Source organism: Rhyacophila brunnea, unplaced genomic scaffold (genome assembly GCF_057557595.1).
Source record: "Rhyacophila brunnea isolate RB1 unplaced genomic scaffold, BYU_Rbru_1.0 scaffold_6, whole genome shotgun sequence".
Lineage (NCBI taxonomy): Eukaryota > Metazoa > Arthropoda > Insecta > Trichoptera > Rhyacophilidae > Rhyacophila > Rhyacophila brunnea.
In genome coordinates this window covers 35,598,935-35,616,394 of record NW_028233276.1, presented here as the reverse complement: position 1 = coordinate 35,616,394, position 17,460 = coordinate 35,598,935, and the positions used below count along the sequence as shown (strand labels likewise).

Genomic DNA, 17,460 nt, shown 5'->3' with positions numbered 1-17,460 from the left:
ATTGTTTACCATTATGTACATATTATAATACTTTTTGTTTTTTTGCAAAGCCGTTCCTGTGACAATCTTATCTTATAAAATAAATAGCATGGGATTATTTAAATAAGATAATATGGCGATGATTTATTGTTCAAGCTCTGTTAACGAAAAAGAGACAACACTGCTTGATTAATTGTACAACCGCACGAGACAGCTGTAAAATCCGAGAGGCACGAGCTATAATAACATGACAGAATAAAAAAGCTTCACGATGAAAGAAAAAGTATTAATTGGTATTATTTTGATGTTTTATTAGTAGAATGCCTACTTATATTTGCCATGTTAAGTATAAAGCCTCAATTACATTGAGCTTAATTACGAGCTGTTTACTGGCGAATTTAAAAGCGGGCGATTCAGCTACTGTGATTTGATGATTACACACAAAACTTTCCATTCGCTGAGAAGCCACAAGCCAGCGACTATTTTGACAGAACGTAGTTCGTGTTTTACCGGGAGGTTGCTACTGCGCTCTACTGCGCAGACGCAGTAGGTCCCCACGCCGGCGTGTAGCGTTTAAAGTTGACCGGCTTTCAACTTTTCTCGGTAGAGTGTTTACAACCTGCTTATTAGCTTATTCGATGATTACACTAGGCGACTTTACAGGCAGATTGTAAATTCGCCAATAAACAGCTCGTAAAGAAGCTCAATGTAATTGAGGCTTAAGATAAGCATTTACTTTAAAATGCAAGTAAGTGGAAACACTTACACACTTTCACAACGGTATTTACAACGTTTTTTACATCGTTTTTCTTAGCTCGTATTCTTATTTGTCCGGTGCAAATCTCGTAATCAATTTTTAATTAATTTCCCGACTAGCTAGACATTTGAAACTTTTAGAATATATCAGAACACGATGCCAATGCATTTTTTAATACTTCTAGCCATCGTTTAGTAGAATTTAATTCATTTTCAGTTAATTCTGTTTTGTATGAAAAGTTAAAGATTATTTAGAGATTTAAGAAAGTTATTAAGGAAAATATAAAATTTGAACATCGGCCTCGTTCAATTACAATTAGTTTAGGTTAATTTAATTAAAGTATTTATAAATACAGAATATTTAAGCAAATGTGTTGTTTGACAATAAATAATTTGCAATTAATGTGTGGTAGGTACCTATGTGTTATATTAAAATGACATTTATGATGTTGATGGAGCCAACGCTCACTATTCGTGAATGTGACTCTAATAATAATTATATTATTGTAAGTAAGCATATCTAGCAATGCACTTTCAGAAGGTGGTATGTCCTTGACACCAACACAAGATAAATTCGCCACTAAATCATATTCAATTTACAAGACAAACGATGTAAGTTATAGATATTTATAACATAACATGTACTAATAAAAATATATTTAATTATGATTGTACCATCACATTTTTGTATCCGCATGCGAATTATGATAAGATTCATTAATCTTTTATGATTTCAATTCAGTTAAATTCACACTGAATCCGAGAATACGAGTACATAGAAAATATAGTTTGCTTGATTGACGGCAAAGATGATTTTCGATCATTTTCAGTATGTGGCTTTATTGGAGTACAAATTTCAATATTGCGTTAACGACAGCGAAATAGATTTGTGTTTACAAACGCACAGGGGAAAAAAGTTGCTACTGTAATAAAACATATTATAGTTTATTATATATCATCATAAATTTGTTTTAAAAGGTATTGAGCTAAGTTGGTGACACTTCTGTTGCTAACTGCATACAGCTCAGTGGAAATAAATGGCAACAGCTTAATTTATTTTGCTTTTCTGATACTTGGTTAATGACTCACTCAATCCGTGTTGCCGATGTCGTGTTGTCAACTTGAGTGAGGTCAGTACTTAAAAGTCTACATTATTATTTATTTTACCTTATGTTTCATAGGTTCTGTGACTGGCTGGACTGTTTTGGTACATTTCTGAAAAAAAAGAAAAAAGGTAAATAAGTATGTTAATCAGTGAGATGTTTTTTTATCAGTTTCAGTCGGTATTTATTTTTAAAGTGTGGTCGACATTATTACAGAAAATAAATATAATCGTTTAAAAACATGACAAAATACCAATATTAATCAGAGTACAGAATGAGATACACAATATGTCTAAATTCATAAAAAACTTGAAATATTTAATCAATTTCATTGAATTTTTTCAAAAACTTTTAATAAACCAGTTGACATTGTCCATGCGAGAGGACGAAACCGGTATTAATGTTTATTTAAATAAGATTAACACTATTTATATCAACGCGCTAAGCAGCAAGGAAAAATGAGATATTTATGGTGTTATTGTATAGAATTTCAACGTCAACGTCAGGTTACAACGAAACATGAAAAGTATGACGAAACCAATAAACATTTATTGTATTTTTTTAAGTTTACTTAGTATTGTTGTTTTGTATCAGTGTCCATTAATTAGAATTGGCGAGTTCGCATAGTGCCTGAAGATACTGAAAGGATATACCAGGATCGCAAAAAATGACTCAAATAGAATATATTATAGTAAAAAATACTAGAAACATTAGTTCGAATATTAATTGCTATCCTGTTAAGTAGAAAATCGTGAATACGCCCTATTGGCATAGTAGCATACCGAATTGATATCCGTTTTAAACTTTATTTTATATAATGGCTTTCCGAGGGGAATTGACAGTCAGATATATTAAAAGAAGTACATATTATTACAAACAAAAAAATATTACAATAAACAGATCAAGGTAGTGATTTCTTGTTGTTGTAAAGTGTCCCATTAATCATACTGTTGTACAAAACAGCCTACAATATAATTCCACTTAGTTACCTACATATAAAAAAATATGTAGGTAGGTAGTTCCAGTAAATAGTGATAGAGCCTATATTATATTGTCAGGTTAGTAGGTACTTCAATTTTTTTTATAGAATGTAAAATAATAGTTACTATCCGAATATGAAAAAACCTGTATTGTTATGGATACCTACGGCCTTGAAAACTTATTGATGTGGAAACAAACGAGATAATCTGAACACGTCTTTTTTTACCTTTTGATATGTTTGATTCGAAAAATATGCAAATTATTTAAAATCATAATACCTAGTTTTATTGTTCGTGACTTATTATGGCTCATGAATAATACATGAATTACGAAAAAAATAAACGAGAAAGTATGAATCAGGACTTAAACTGGTAAGGCAGGATTAGATAATATCGTCTATAAATTGAAAACACTATATTTGCAATATGTATAGTATTGTAGGTATAAGCAAATATACTTAATGACACATTTCTATCTACAATAGTTCAAGACAGCTGCATCTATGTACGGGTATTAAGTAGAGGGGCTGATGACTAATCTTAAATATCAGAAGGATATCAAGAAGAAAAATAATATAGTCATTGTAAACAAAACTTAAAAAATAAATCAATATTTACAAAAAATGATAATAACGTCCTTGCACTTGACTTGCACTTGTGAATAATCACTGTTTAAACATGTTTTTATTCTAAACTGATAGATTTAAGAATGTAAGATTTTCATACACATAAATCGTCGTAGCAGAGTTCACTATGAGCTGTCTTACCGGAAAGAGATGGAAGTATAGCATTGAGATCAAGAAATTACGCGTTGTGCATGTGGAGCATTGCAGACAAGTAATGTTACAATTTTATTAAATTCAATAAGAACATTAATTTGATATTGATCGGTATCAATAATATCTGACAATAACGAGCAGATACCAGAATTTTATATAAATATTATATACAATATGATTGTATTTCTAATTTGCTTATAACCTACACCTATTTTTTACGGGAATGGGACAATTGGGCGCCGCACTGTCTAATGAAATAAATAGACGTTTTATACAGAAAGTAGACGAGGAATTTTATACAGTTTCTATCTACCTACTAGGCACTTAATAGTTTTAATAATTTTACAAGATAAAAAGAACTTTTTATATACCACGTTTTTAAATTTTCTGTTGAATCATATAAACTTGACAATTCTATGTATTAATAAAAACTTTTTATTGTACTTGATAGAAATACTGAATAAATATTATAGATTACAGAAATCTCATTTTGACATTTCATATTGATTTCCATAGTTTTTATAATAATTATTCAGTTGCTAGGACCCACTTAGCAACCAGTAATAGTGAGTAGTACATATTACTTTTAACGATGTTTTTCCGAAACATACAAAACAGAATTAACTGAAGATGAATTCAATTCTGCTTAAAGATGGCCAAAAGTATTAAAAGAATGCATTGTCGTCGTGTTCTGATATATTCTAAACGTTTCAAATGTCTAGCTAGTCGGGTAGTTAGTTAAAAATCTTGGACAAACAAGAAAAAATCTGTACCGGACAAACAAGAATACGAGCTAATTAAAACGTGGTAAAATAAAAAAAACTCTCTTCTCGTTGGAACTTAAAAAATATGCATAATTAACTCATTATTTACGTGTACATTTTAAAATAATTATATAATTTAATTATAAACAATATTAAATATATATTTTAAAAGTACATATAATTCACGAACGTCTATTTATTTTCGAATATCATTTGATTGCGTGGCGCCCAGTTGTTCCGGCGCCGAATCGTCCTAAACCCTTTGTTAATGTCTTTCCCTAGTATTCCGGTGGTTTTACTACATGTTTTAAAGTGTTTTATTCAGATATGATTTGATCTGACTAGGTACTCAGTTAATGTGAAAGAAAACATATGATACTCTCATAATAGTTTGACAAGTTTTCAGTGGGGTAATAGGGAGTGATTAGCATGCTATCCAAGAGATTTGACGATAGTTATACCTAATAGAGATAGGGTGCTTTTACATACATTATGCTCCAGCAACATACACAATCAATAAAAAAAATAGAATCATTATGCATGAGGGAGGGCAATCAGCTAAGGGTTGCCGTTTGACAAATTAATGAGTTCAGCGATGGCGTGGTCAGCAAAGTCAGGAGACTAAGGACTCCACCAGGCTGATGCAGAATCACAGACAAATATCGAGTATGAAACACCAGAACAACAACAGAAAGAGAAAAAATGAATACAATTATATGAGAGAGAGAAATATGGTGAGAAGACGTATGCGAACGTTGACAGGTGTAGTGGTGATGGATGGGGGTAGGCTGTTAAGATTCGACATACACAGTGCACACTAAACTTTGTCAGTCATACATATTTGATTTCATTGCTTTAAGAATACAATAAGCAAGTGGTGCTGGTTAGTTTTTAAAATTCAATTAAACCCTGCCTAAAACAAACTATAATAGTTTAGGTGTGCTATGGGCGATCCTACAAAAATAATACACACCTTTTCAGTCGTAATTATTTGTTTTCGTTCAATTAAGATACATATTATTACAAATGATGTTAGTTAGTTTTAATAAAAACCATAATCTATAAAATATCTAAAATTATGTATGGTTTAATGACATAATTTTAGATATTTTATAGAGAAACGAAGATTTTTTTTACTATTATCTACTGTGGCTTGGATTAGGCAAGGTTTAATTGAATTTTATAAACAAGCAAACACCATCTACACATTGTAGACTTAGTTAAATAAAAACAAATACTTACTATTTCTTTTATTCAACGAATAATTCACAAGATTTAAGAATATATCATTCTGATTATTGAACATATTATATAATTTAGAAAAACACTTTCTGAGAGAGTATATTATAACCAATAGAAAAAATCTTTTTTGAAAAAAGTAAGCCACCCCGGCCGGAAATCGAATCCTGCATCTCCACGGGTTTACGCCCCAATCCGTCGCATTTATCCAATATGCTACGGCGTGACATACTAATTGCGACAAATTTTAACTATTGGTCAATTTTTAATACCTACTCATCAGCGCTCTTCCAAATCAAGCTACTTTGGCAATCGATTTTTGTTTCTTAAATCAAAGTAGGTAACTATTTACTATTACTTCGATTACTAACCGACGTCGTGGAATTTCTCCAATATTTTTTAGATGTTACAACTCGCACTTGCTAATAATTTATAATTAACTATACTTACTTTTTTCAAAAAAGATTTTTTCTATTGGTTATAATAATATACTCTCTCAGAAAGTGTTTTTCTAAATTATATATGTTCAAAAACAAATACGTTCGACTGACAAAGTTTAGTGTGCACTATTTATGTCATATTAACAGCCACTGCCACCTGGTAATGTTTGTAAGTTGTTTAATATTGTTCAACAAAATGACGGATCTATTTATATTATGCAAAAGTTCAATGTCTTATATAACACTCATTAGCACTTATTATACATATAAATGTTATTTCTTGTCTAGTTAGCGACTTAAACAGAAATTAGTGTAATCACTAATCAGCAGCGGTAAGAACACATTGTAATGAACGTTTATCTGACTTCCTTAATCTTAATCCGAGTGAATGACTTAGCCAAAAAGTACAAAGAACGTTTTTATTGTATATTCAAAATGATAAAACAGAATTTCTCGTGAGAAAATTGATAGCCACCCGCGAGCCGGCTCGAATGCGAAAGCTCAAGATGTTTTGTACTTTTTTTGGATTGAGATTATTTTTAATAAAGAGACGAAACGGGAAACCCAGTGATCACAATCTAAAAGTCAAAATACACAATGAATTTACCATAATAATATTATACTATCATCTCTTCAGTTTTTAAAGTTCTCAAGGGAAATCATGGTGTAATTTGGAGAAGATTAAAAAATATATTACAGTAACAGATATTAAAATTATACAATATTTATAATAAATAAATGCAATTTAGTGTTGACTGTTACGAAACGATATCAATAACCAACTGAAAATTGAGTTCGAAATGGTCATCATCATGTTCCACACAGACTATGATGTTTAAAAGATAATCAAAGATGACTTTTTAATAAGTGGCAACATTTATCGTGCAATCTTTTCCACCTCGCTGATTCACATTATGAGTTTAAAACAGATGAATTTAAATCAATCGTGACATTGACATTATAATAAAGTATATATATATATATACAGTACCTACCTACATACATTATGTCTAGTGCTATAGATAGAGAATTCTTTAGAGTTATGTGTGTTTCCATGACGTCGTCTGTATTAGTTGTGTATTTATTTCCTTTCATATCGGTAGCCGATGTTGAACTTATTAGACAAGACAAGTAAGTATAAATACTTATTAATTGATGGACCATTTCGACGGCAATGTGCTCCGCACGATATCGGGATAATTAACTTTATAATATTTTGTCATTTAATAAAATATAATATACTAGCAAATGTAACACAGAGGCAGTACCACCTGACAACATTCTCATATGTCTTCTCCCCATGGACAGGAAGCAGGCCCCTGCTTCAGGATGGATCAGGCCAGGATCTTTGGCGAGCACGCCTATCTATCACTAAGGTTAAGGTCAGCGTTTTAGGTTAAGGTTAACATTTTCTGGTTACAGACGTTTTTCCCTACGTTTTCTTCTTACCGACACCTTGTGGGGTAAGTATATTTATGTTCTTTCTCAAGTGCAATCTAGCTAAGTATTAAGCTGTTGAAATTACGTTTACCTTCGTTTTTCAAACAGATCTTTCGCGGGGAAACAGACCCTCATAGGTCCAACAAGCAAAAGTTCACCCTTTAACGACGGACTACCCGTTTTCTTTAAATAACACTTATGTACATGAAGAAAATAAGTATGTAGTTTTATTTTAATACCTACCATTACTCCCGAAATATCGATATAATATTTAATCCCAGGATTTAAAAATCATAATAAATACATAGCGCATTCTGCGTCAAATTGCTAATTCTATTATTACTTTGCTCAACAGTTAACGTTAAGAGATATAAAGATAATATGGGGAAATAATCCGTAGAAAAAGTTCCAAGTAAGAAAATTGTTATATGTAGTTAGTTAGCAAGATCGTTCAATAATTATTGTCTAGATTTAAATGATCCATTTCTTAGTAAAGCTATGTCTGTAATTCTTTGCAATTTCTAAGATAGCGGACACTTCAAAGGAAAACAGACCAATTTACCCGAAGGTTATCGAGAAAGACTTGGAGTAATTGATTAATCAACATTTAAAAGGCGGGTTTATATTTCCTGCGTTTAATGATAATGGTAGTGTTAGACCAATTTTAATGAAAATAATCAGTTTTCTGATCGCAGTCGTTGAATTCAGATAGGATTTGTCGTATACTCATTTATCTCATCAACACAATTAATATAGATAGACCCTTCCAAATCATCCCGCCCCGTACCACACTCGGTTTTAATTGAGCGTATCACGAGTCCCTGCGTTTGGATGTGAAACATCAGTAGTTTTTTTACGCCAGGGAATGTCTCAGGAGTAAATACCCAAGATGGCCATGCACTCAAGTCTACTTTGACGGAGTTTAGAGAGACTTTTTGATGAAATGTGTACATGGGAAAGAAGAGTACAGTAAGCTAATACAAATAAAAGATTCTAATTAATAAGTATATAGTACGAAAAACAAAGCTTAAACAATACGAACATATAAAACTATGTGAACAGATTTTATCTCATCAGGCGCGCACACAGGAAAGTTGTGGGAAGTGGGTTCCATTTTGAAAAAATATCTATAATAATTTATTGTTGATTTTTTAAGGCTGCCGAAGGGGTTGGTGTTAACACGGTCTAGCAGGTGGCACTGACTTTCGTCTTCTTTCCGGGTACATACCTTATACTCAGACACTACGCACTTTAGGTCTAGCAACGAACACCTAGCCTGCAGCGGGTGCTCATCCTATTCCGCATGGACTACCAATCATAATTATTAGGATCATTAGTATCCGTTACTGCCTTCCACACTGTCATGTGTTTTAGACACAGCATCAGAATATTAAATTAACCATTGGATGCCTCCAATTTATGGGTGCCATTGACACAGGCTTTGCGTAGAATGCCGAGAGAAGTGGGGCCAACCCGATATGAAGGCTGTTCGACAGCCAAATCATCCAGGTCACGATCCTCAGGTCTTGACAAAGAAAAATAAGTGATACTGCATTCATAAGTAAATTGTATTTTTTTCGTTCCAGGGGCGGTCCGAATTCAAAAGTTTATAATTGACGAGGTAATATTAAACAAGACTAGTGTTTTATATAATAATAAATAACATAAGCATACATGGCTATATACACAAATTAGCAAATTAAAAAAATATGCACACAGACATGCAATAAGATAAACAGACAAAAATAATTATTATACTTTTGTATGGAAGATGTTCTATTTTTCATCAATCATTGATTCTTACTTATATATTAACTAAATTAATTAGTAATTTTAACATTGGTGGATATAATTATTTTTTGTATTTCTTAATAAAATCACGAATTACGATAAAAATTTTAACCGGTCACCTCAATTAAATCATCCGTGATATATACACGGAGATGTTGTAAAAAATGTATAAAATATAAATCGCTAATCGTGACTGGCACGCACGTACCTACAATGTTACACCGTACAAATGTAAAGCCGGCACATTCTCTCAAAAGCCATAAAAATACCAATTATAATGAAATCAGGCATTCCATAACAAGTTGCATCAGTCGCCATGATAATGAAGCTGTTTACCTATTATAATACCGGTGCGAATTATTGCGATAAAAATAAAAGAGTGGAAAATTTAAACATGAATTATTAATCGTCAAAAATATTACACAAAAAAATAAACACAGAAATGACATTTTTCTTTCTTAGTCGCAAGAGTTAGGGGGGAAACGTGGACGTAGCTTTGTATATCGTCACTGTACAGGCCATTTGCATTAACCCTCACTTTTCACCAAAGTGACATTTTGATGGTAATGGACGTATACTCTTAAAAGAACTGGCCAATTATCATAAATCCTAAAAAAATATTTCATATCAAAATAAATCAAAACTATTTTTAAGCCATTTGTAACTTAAAAAAAATATTCTAAACAAATGATGTAACCCCCTTTAAACGTAAGCCACAGGGTAGGTACAGAGTAAGCCACTCAATTTGTAATAAAATAATAAAATATAAGTACTTACAAAATAATATATAAATATTATATATAAAATAATAAATAAATATTATATATAAAATAATAAATAAATATTATATACAATCATAAGTAAATCCAATGCCCACAGTTTTTTCACCTCCTGAACAATTTGATATTTGAGGGTTACGATAATTGGCCTGTACAATATACCTACATACATGATGTCCACAGCCATTGTCGATGTTTAAGGTGGAGACACCAGAAATTTATCCCTCCAACAAATTGCTTCCATTAAATTTAAATTATATTATGCTTGTGGGATGCCGAATTCGAAAAAGGAAAGAAATGTTGTTGGAAGTCCACAGGATGAGATATCCAACATGACGAGCAAAATACGAGGGTGGGTCAATAATTCCTTAGAAAAAAGCATTAAAACAGGTTTTATTTTTGTATATTTTTTTTATTTCTCAACATAATTTCCTTGGAGCTCAATACACTTGGTTAGACGTTTCTCAATTTTTTTTAAACCATCAGAAAAATAAGTTTTCGGAAGGTCCTCAAAATAAGCATTTGTCCGATCGATGACTTCTTCATTTGAAAAAAAACGTTGTCCACTTAGCCATTTTTTTAAGTTTGGGAAAAGGAAAAAGTCACTGGGGGCTAAATCTGGCGAATACGGTGGGTGGTCGACCAATTCGAACTTCAATTCTTCAATTTTAGCCATTGATCGTAAACATGTGTGAACACGGGCATTGTCCTGATGAAAGAGGATTTTTTTCCTGTTTAAATGAGGCCGTTTTTCTTCAATTTTGTTTTTTAGCTGGTCCAATAAAGATGCATAATAATCCCCTGTTATTGTTTTTTCCTTTTTCCAAATAGTCAACGAAAATAATTTCACGTGCATCCCAAAATACAGTAGCCATAACCTTACCAGCTGATTTTACGGTTTTCGCCTTCTTTGGACATGGTTTGCCTTCGCAATCCACTGCTTTGACTGTTCTTTCGTCTCGGGAGTATAGTGGTGTATCCATGTTTCATCTACAGTCACAAAGCGAATAAAAAATTCATCCGGATTGCGTTGCATGAGCGACAACAGGGCTTTAGAGGCCACCACCCTACTGCGTTTATTGTCGACTGTGAGCAAACGCGGCACCCATCTTGCAGAAATATTTTTCATGCCCAATTTGTCATGTAAAATAGAAATGACGCTACCTTTTGAGATCCCTGTAACCTCAATTATCTCACTCAACTTTAATCTTCGGTCACTTAACACCATATCGTGGATTTTATTGATCATTTCTGGTGTAGTCACCTCTACAGGACGTCCTGAGCGTGGTTCATCCTTTGTTGATGTACGACCACGTTTAAATTCATTTAACCAGTTATAAATAGTTGCAAGTGAAGGAGCAGATATGCCGTGAACTAAATCCAACTCATTTTTTATTTCCTTTGCTGTTAACCCTTTTATATTAAAATGTTTAATAACAGCTATAAACTCAATTTTCTCCATTTTTTGTAAACAAGCAATTTTTTTTTTAAATGTACGAGAAACACACAACAACCCGACCAATCTGATTGAAACTTCGCAGCATACTGAATCGGTAGTGCCGCTGCATGAAAACAAACCGCTTGCAGTACTAGTCGCGCCACCTATCGGCTTTTCTAAGGACTTATTGACCCACCCTCGTATATAATGCGGTAGTCTTTTTATTATTTTTCAGTGTCATTTATGCAATATTTTGAATATATTATTTTTAGTAAGGGGTGGCTCCTAGTGAGTAGTATCCGTTTACCAATCAACTTGCGAAATGAATTGTTCATTATGGGAACATATTAAAATATAGACCACAATCCGCTAGTTGACAATATCTTTCCACGTTGTGCTTGCCCTATGCATGGCCCCATATACTGGGGCGATTACAGGTGAAGTAGGTAAGTAATGCTATTTCAATTAAAATAATACCTATATATATTTTTTTAATTTTATCGTTTCAATAAAAATGGCCGCCATCCCATTACTACGCCAGGGATGGCGAACCTTTTTACCAAAGCGTGCCAAAATTTCCAAATAATATTTTTCGACTGTGACGTGCCGTACAGTTTTTCATGGCGAAAAAAAAGTTTTCTAAAAAAATAGTTTTTAAGAATTCCATTAAAAAGGTTTAAAAATTACAATTGAGTTCTTGACATTATATTATTATATCTTTCACCGTATTTCTAGCCGAAGGCATATCTTTTATTCTATACATATTTTTGTCTTAATATTTCAAAATTCTTAAAGAGATCGTGGAAGCATTGCACCATTCTTCTTTCATATTATATTCTCCATCACTGAACGGTTTTGCATTTTTAGATATTATGTTTGACTCAAAATAACAATCAGTTATTATATTTGAATGACTGACTGCCGATAATTAATTTCATAAGGTTTGTTGTTTGAATATTTTTATTTTTAATTTCCCGACCGTCTTATGCAATTTATTGTATATATGTAGATTAAACGTAAAATATTTGCCTAATATTTTTTATACATTGCGATTTGTCATTTATGCATGAATTTCGTCGTTCCGTTTGCGCATCGATGGTTAAACATAATATGAAAAACAGAAGAAAATACACATGGCCATGTCGTCATTATTTTTTAATATTATATATAAGTAAGTAATTGAGTAAATATATATATATATATTTGTAAAAACACATTTTTTACATGTATAATATATAAAATAGTAATTTCTTTTCTTTTCAAAATGAAACATTCGCGTGCCATGAAAAATCATCCCGCGTGCCATAGGTTCGCCATCCCTATACTACGCCATCTCATCCCTTACTTAAAATATATAGAAAAGATTGAGTACAGTGTTGTAAAATACGTTTAACTAAAAAATAATGCGCAAGGTCAAATTTCATGATTTTAGCTCAACATTAAAACAGTTAATAGCAGGTGTAATTTGTTACTCGGCGTCAAATTGACAATAAGTAGTAACTTTAAGGAATTTCTTGGTCTCACATTGGCATATTGCATCACGACATAAAAATGTAGATAACAGATAAACACCACTAACCTACCTATTGTTTCCACGGTGTGTTGACATGCCTTGTGTACGAAACAATCTTTTTTTTTATTAACTATGGGAAACACTTGACTTGACTCGACTATCGAAAAAAAGAATCAGAAAAAACAAACGAAACAAGAAAACCTCAATAGTGGCTCGGAGTTGATTTACCACATTTCGTTTATGCATGGTTCAATTAATTATTTTAGGCAAGGTCGCCTACTTATCTTCATAGAATGTCGGTGGATATAAGATTCTAAAATATCGCGAGATATAATTTGCAAACCTGACGATGTATTTATTACATAATATTATATACTGCTTATTTCCGCCACAAAATTTGCATGTTATTTTTTTCAGTGATATTGGAAAGGTGACTGTCAATAATTATCACATAAAATGTCGTGTTGTGGGCTGTCGTGAAATTAGCAAGCATTAAAATGACGCAGTGTAATAAAAAAAATTAAATAAATAATACCGACATACTTAGTATTCATTTTTGACAAAATAAATATCTTTTATGAAGAATATTTAAAAAAAATCTCCTTATAGAGCACACTTCATTCAGATTGACAAAAATGTATAAATATCAACGATTCTACTTGATGAAAAATAGATTAGTATAGTGGAAAGTTCAACGAGTGCGTGCTACCTGTGCTCATGTATGGCTTTGAGCACAGAACAGATAATACATATAATACCGATAGGCTATATTCAATACGCCGCATATTGATGCAGGGTTGAATGTGTGAGTGTCCTACGAAAATGAAACACGCATTATGCACGTACAATAGTGTGTGTAATACACCAACATTAAATGGGCGTAAATGAATAAACCGAGAGCAGTTTTCAGTATTCGACGTAAAACGTATTCTTGACACGTATGTAAGTTTAACCCGGATTCTTCTTTACTCGAGTCGGTTACCTGCTATCGCCTTACCCGTTATATATTTCAGTTCCCATTATTTCTGAGTTCCCTGGCTTTGAGACATGGCATCTAACTAAGCTTCAAAGGTCTCAGCTTTTGAGCTTTGAGAATCGATGTCTCCGTGGGATCTTAGGGGTACATTGGTACGACCGCGTTACAAACACTCCGAGTTCATGGGCGGGCACAGCAGCCTTCGGTGATTGAGATAATCACTAAGAGACGCTTTACGTGGCTGGGACATGTGTACCGGATGCCGCCAAAGAGTGTGACACTTCGTACCCTTGTGGTACAACCTCAAGGGTTCCGTCACCGTGGCCGGCCCTCCTTCACCCTGCAGCGGTGCTACAAACGCGATCTACGCGCTGCAGGTCTGGCATGGCGGGAGGTACGAGATTTTGCGATAGACCGAGGGAAGTGGCGCGAACATGTGCTTGCCCTATGCCCCAATGCTGAGTCGTCACAGGGTGGAAGAAGAAGAAGATAGTGGAACAACTATGTACATATATTGAATATTGTCTATAATAATTTCAAACTTCCAAAAATGTAGTAGGTGGGTAATTAAAATGGAACAACTTAACCTTGAAATTGCGCAGGTTGCGATTTCCTCTTCTGCGCACGAATTGGGTACCTACATAGTACATAGGGTAAATTTTATTATTGTTACCATTCTTATTTCCACTCTTACGTGAAGCCTAAGTTTTCAAAACATGTTATTGCTATAATCTCACAAGTATATTCAAATAACTCACGCAAATGTGACCTTTAATAACATATTAAATACTCAGTGTATATCTACTGGAATTTCAGTAAGTATGTAAAAACCAGCGCAACCGTTGAGATAGGTCGTTTCAAAATGAAGACGGCAAGAAATTATTAACCAACAATCACTGCTTATAGAACACGAAACATATGAAAAGCTATATAAATTACCCAAATTACAAAAATTTAAATAAAAGACTAAAAACATACAACCCAACTTAACTTAACTTTAATAAAAGATCTTTGTCAAAGATCTTTGATAGTCTAATACCGGCGTTGGTGAGATTGAAAACATTTTCCACACGCATATACGCAACACTATGGCCCGTTTCAGACGGGACACCGGTGTCGCGCTCGCATATAATATAGGAAGTCTTTGGTATTCGAATAAAGGGGCCTTTATATTCTGTTATGAACGCCCCAGAACTTATGAGTGAACGCATAATTTCGCGATATAAATTAGAACATAAAACTGGCTGCGGTAATAAAAACAGGTGTATCGGCGGCTTAAGAATGTAGCGGCTGACGGAAAAGTGTACCGGGCACTCGTTGACTCATTAGCTCTGGGGCATTCATAAACATAATACAAAGACCCTTTTATTCAAATACAAAGGCCTGCTGTATTAATACGAGCGCGACACCGGTGTCCCGTCTGAAACGGGCCTATCTCTCTCTCTCCCATACACTCACACTCAATCGTATACAGATAAACTCCCCCACCTGCTTACATGGCGGCAGGTTGTCACTGATAAAAGCAAATCTGTAATGACAACGGTATGCCATAAACGGCAAAACACACAGAAATTACATCATTACTGACACGATCACTTTCGTTTAAACTATTTATTATCACGTTTGTTTATTATTGAAACAACATGTTACATTTTTTTTATTCACACTGCCGAAATAAAGAAATTATTAAAAATTGATCCCAGTATTGGTAGCCGCTTTCAAATCACAATAAACACGGCGCAGTAACGGCAACAATACAATCGCGAAACTGACCATTCACGTAGAATCTCGCGACTAATTTTACCGTGCACACACGTCTGCTTCAAGCGGCTGCGAGCGCGAGACTCCCCATATACTTACTTGTGTCATGAACGCACGGAAATTCCTACATTCCTACGACGAATGAATTTATCAATTCAAATTAAGAAAATATTCAAAAAGCGAGAAGAATGATTATGTAGTTATGCCACGAAAACTATATCGATCAGGTGCACGCCCAGGCATAACAGGTTAAAAAAATATCAAACTTCAAAACAAAACGGAAGTCTACTTAATCATTTTAGTGTATAATCGATTATCAAAAACATAACGTTCGTGATCATTCAAAACCCAATATAAATTCCAGTCAGATATTTTATTTCAATTAAATTATACCCACAAAATATGATTTGAACTTGATATCAATTATTGCATTTGATATGATAGCCTTTCAATTACGAATATGTTTGTATAAGTACTTTAAATGTTTTATTGTATAACTATGGACTATTTATTGAACCTCAATTTTCATATGAAATAGTATCAAAATTCTAGTTTGTATTGAAAAAGGAAATTTTTCAAACGTTCAATTCAATGAAAATGTGAGCCGTGACGTCACGTATAATTTCCCACGATAACGGCATGTAACACGAGCGTTGAAATGAAGTGAGTGAAAATTGGCGAGAGTTGTTATATCGGGTAGTCTGTATTGAATTATTCAAGCTGAATTATATTGCAAGATTCATTGACTGCAGATTTGATACGGCAAAATTAACACTTAAATTGTAAAATACTTTCTATACATTATATTATTTGGTTTGTCCGATCCTAAGAATATTATATAATGGGCCTTCACAAACTGGAGGTTTGCATTAAAGCTAAACTTCAGCTGTGGCACGGTCTAAAACGATCGTGATTACGCGACGCGTAGATTGTGCAAATGACGCGTGCAGAACAAAATATAATTTGTCATAAAAAGTCAACATGCGTCCATTTAATGTTATGTTTATTGTTCTATTACTAATAATAATAATATATTCATTGACATGTTTTCTTTTTCAAGTAAATGGGTACCGTTTTTTAGTCATTAACGATTTAATAATTAATTCGCCCGTCGCCAACACAAAACAAATTGACGTGTTCACAGCTCGACTTTCGCTCTCCGATTGCCAGCCAGTCCGACATTTCGTCGCACCTATAGTTGAAAATTATTTGCCGTTTCACCGTTAAGTACCGTCTTAACAAATATTTGTTTTACGAGAAATGGATGTTAGCCACTTGCACAATCTATTAGATCCATACTCTGACTCCAAACACACATTGAAAAATAATGTGTAGGTACTTGCCAGACTCAGAATTCAAACCTGAGACCCGACACGTTAGCCGCTCGGCCATCGTGTGGCCGTTTATATATCGGCGTAGAAAAGGTATTTTATTTATAATTCAATAAAAAAAAATCAAAAACTTCTTCAACGGGTCATAAAATCAAATAACCGTTTCTAAGATTAATCTGTAATTCAATTATAAACAGGAATGTTCATGTTAATTATTATTTTGTTAAATCGTAATAATTACACGATAAAAAGAACTTTTTATATACAACGTTTTTAAATTCTGTAGAGTCATATAAACTTGACTTGACTAGCTTAAACGATCAAAAAAATTTGCACTTGGTAGAAATACTGAATAAATATAAAATACTGAAATGTCATTTTGACATTTCAT

The 17,460-nt window shown here is 33.1% G+C and overlaps 1 protein-coding gene across 4 annotated transcripts in view; it reads right to left on the bottom strand.

Moving 5' to 3' along the window:
• The window catches only part of smash (smallish), a 478,903-nt gene that overhangs the window by 119,860 nt on the left and 341,583 nt on the right, over positions 1-17,460 (bottom strand). For 2 of the 4 annotated variants that reach the window (XM_085956529.1, XM_085956532.1), the window contains exon 3: positions 1,903-1,950. The gene's annotated coding sequence lies outside the window, so the exon portion shown is untranslated. Of the gene's footprint in view, positions 1-1,902; positions 1,951-15,465; positions 15,575-17,460 lie in introns of those variants that run through there. The other 2 variants (XM_085956531.1, XM_085956530.1) reach the window with 2 other exon arrangements.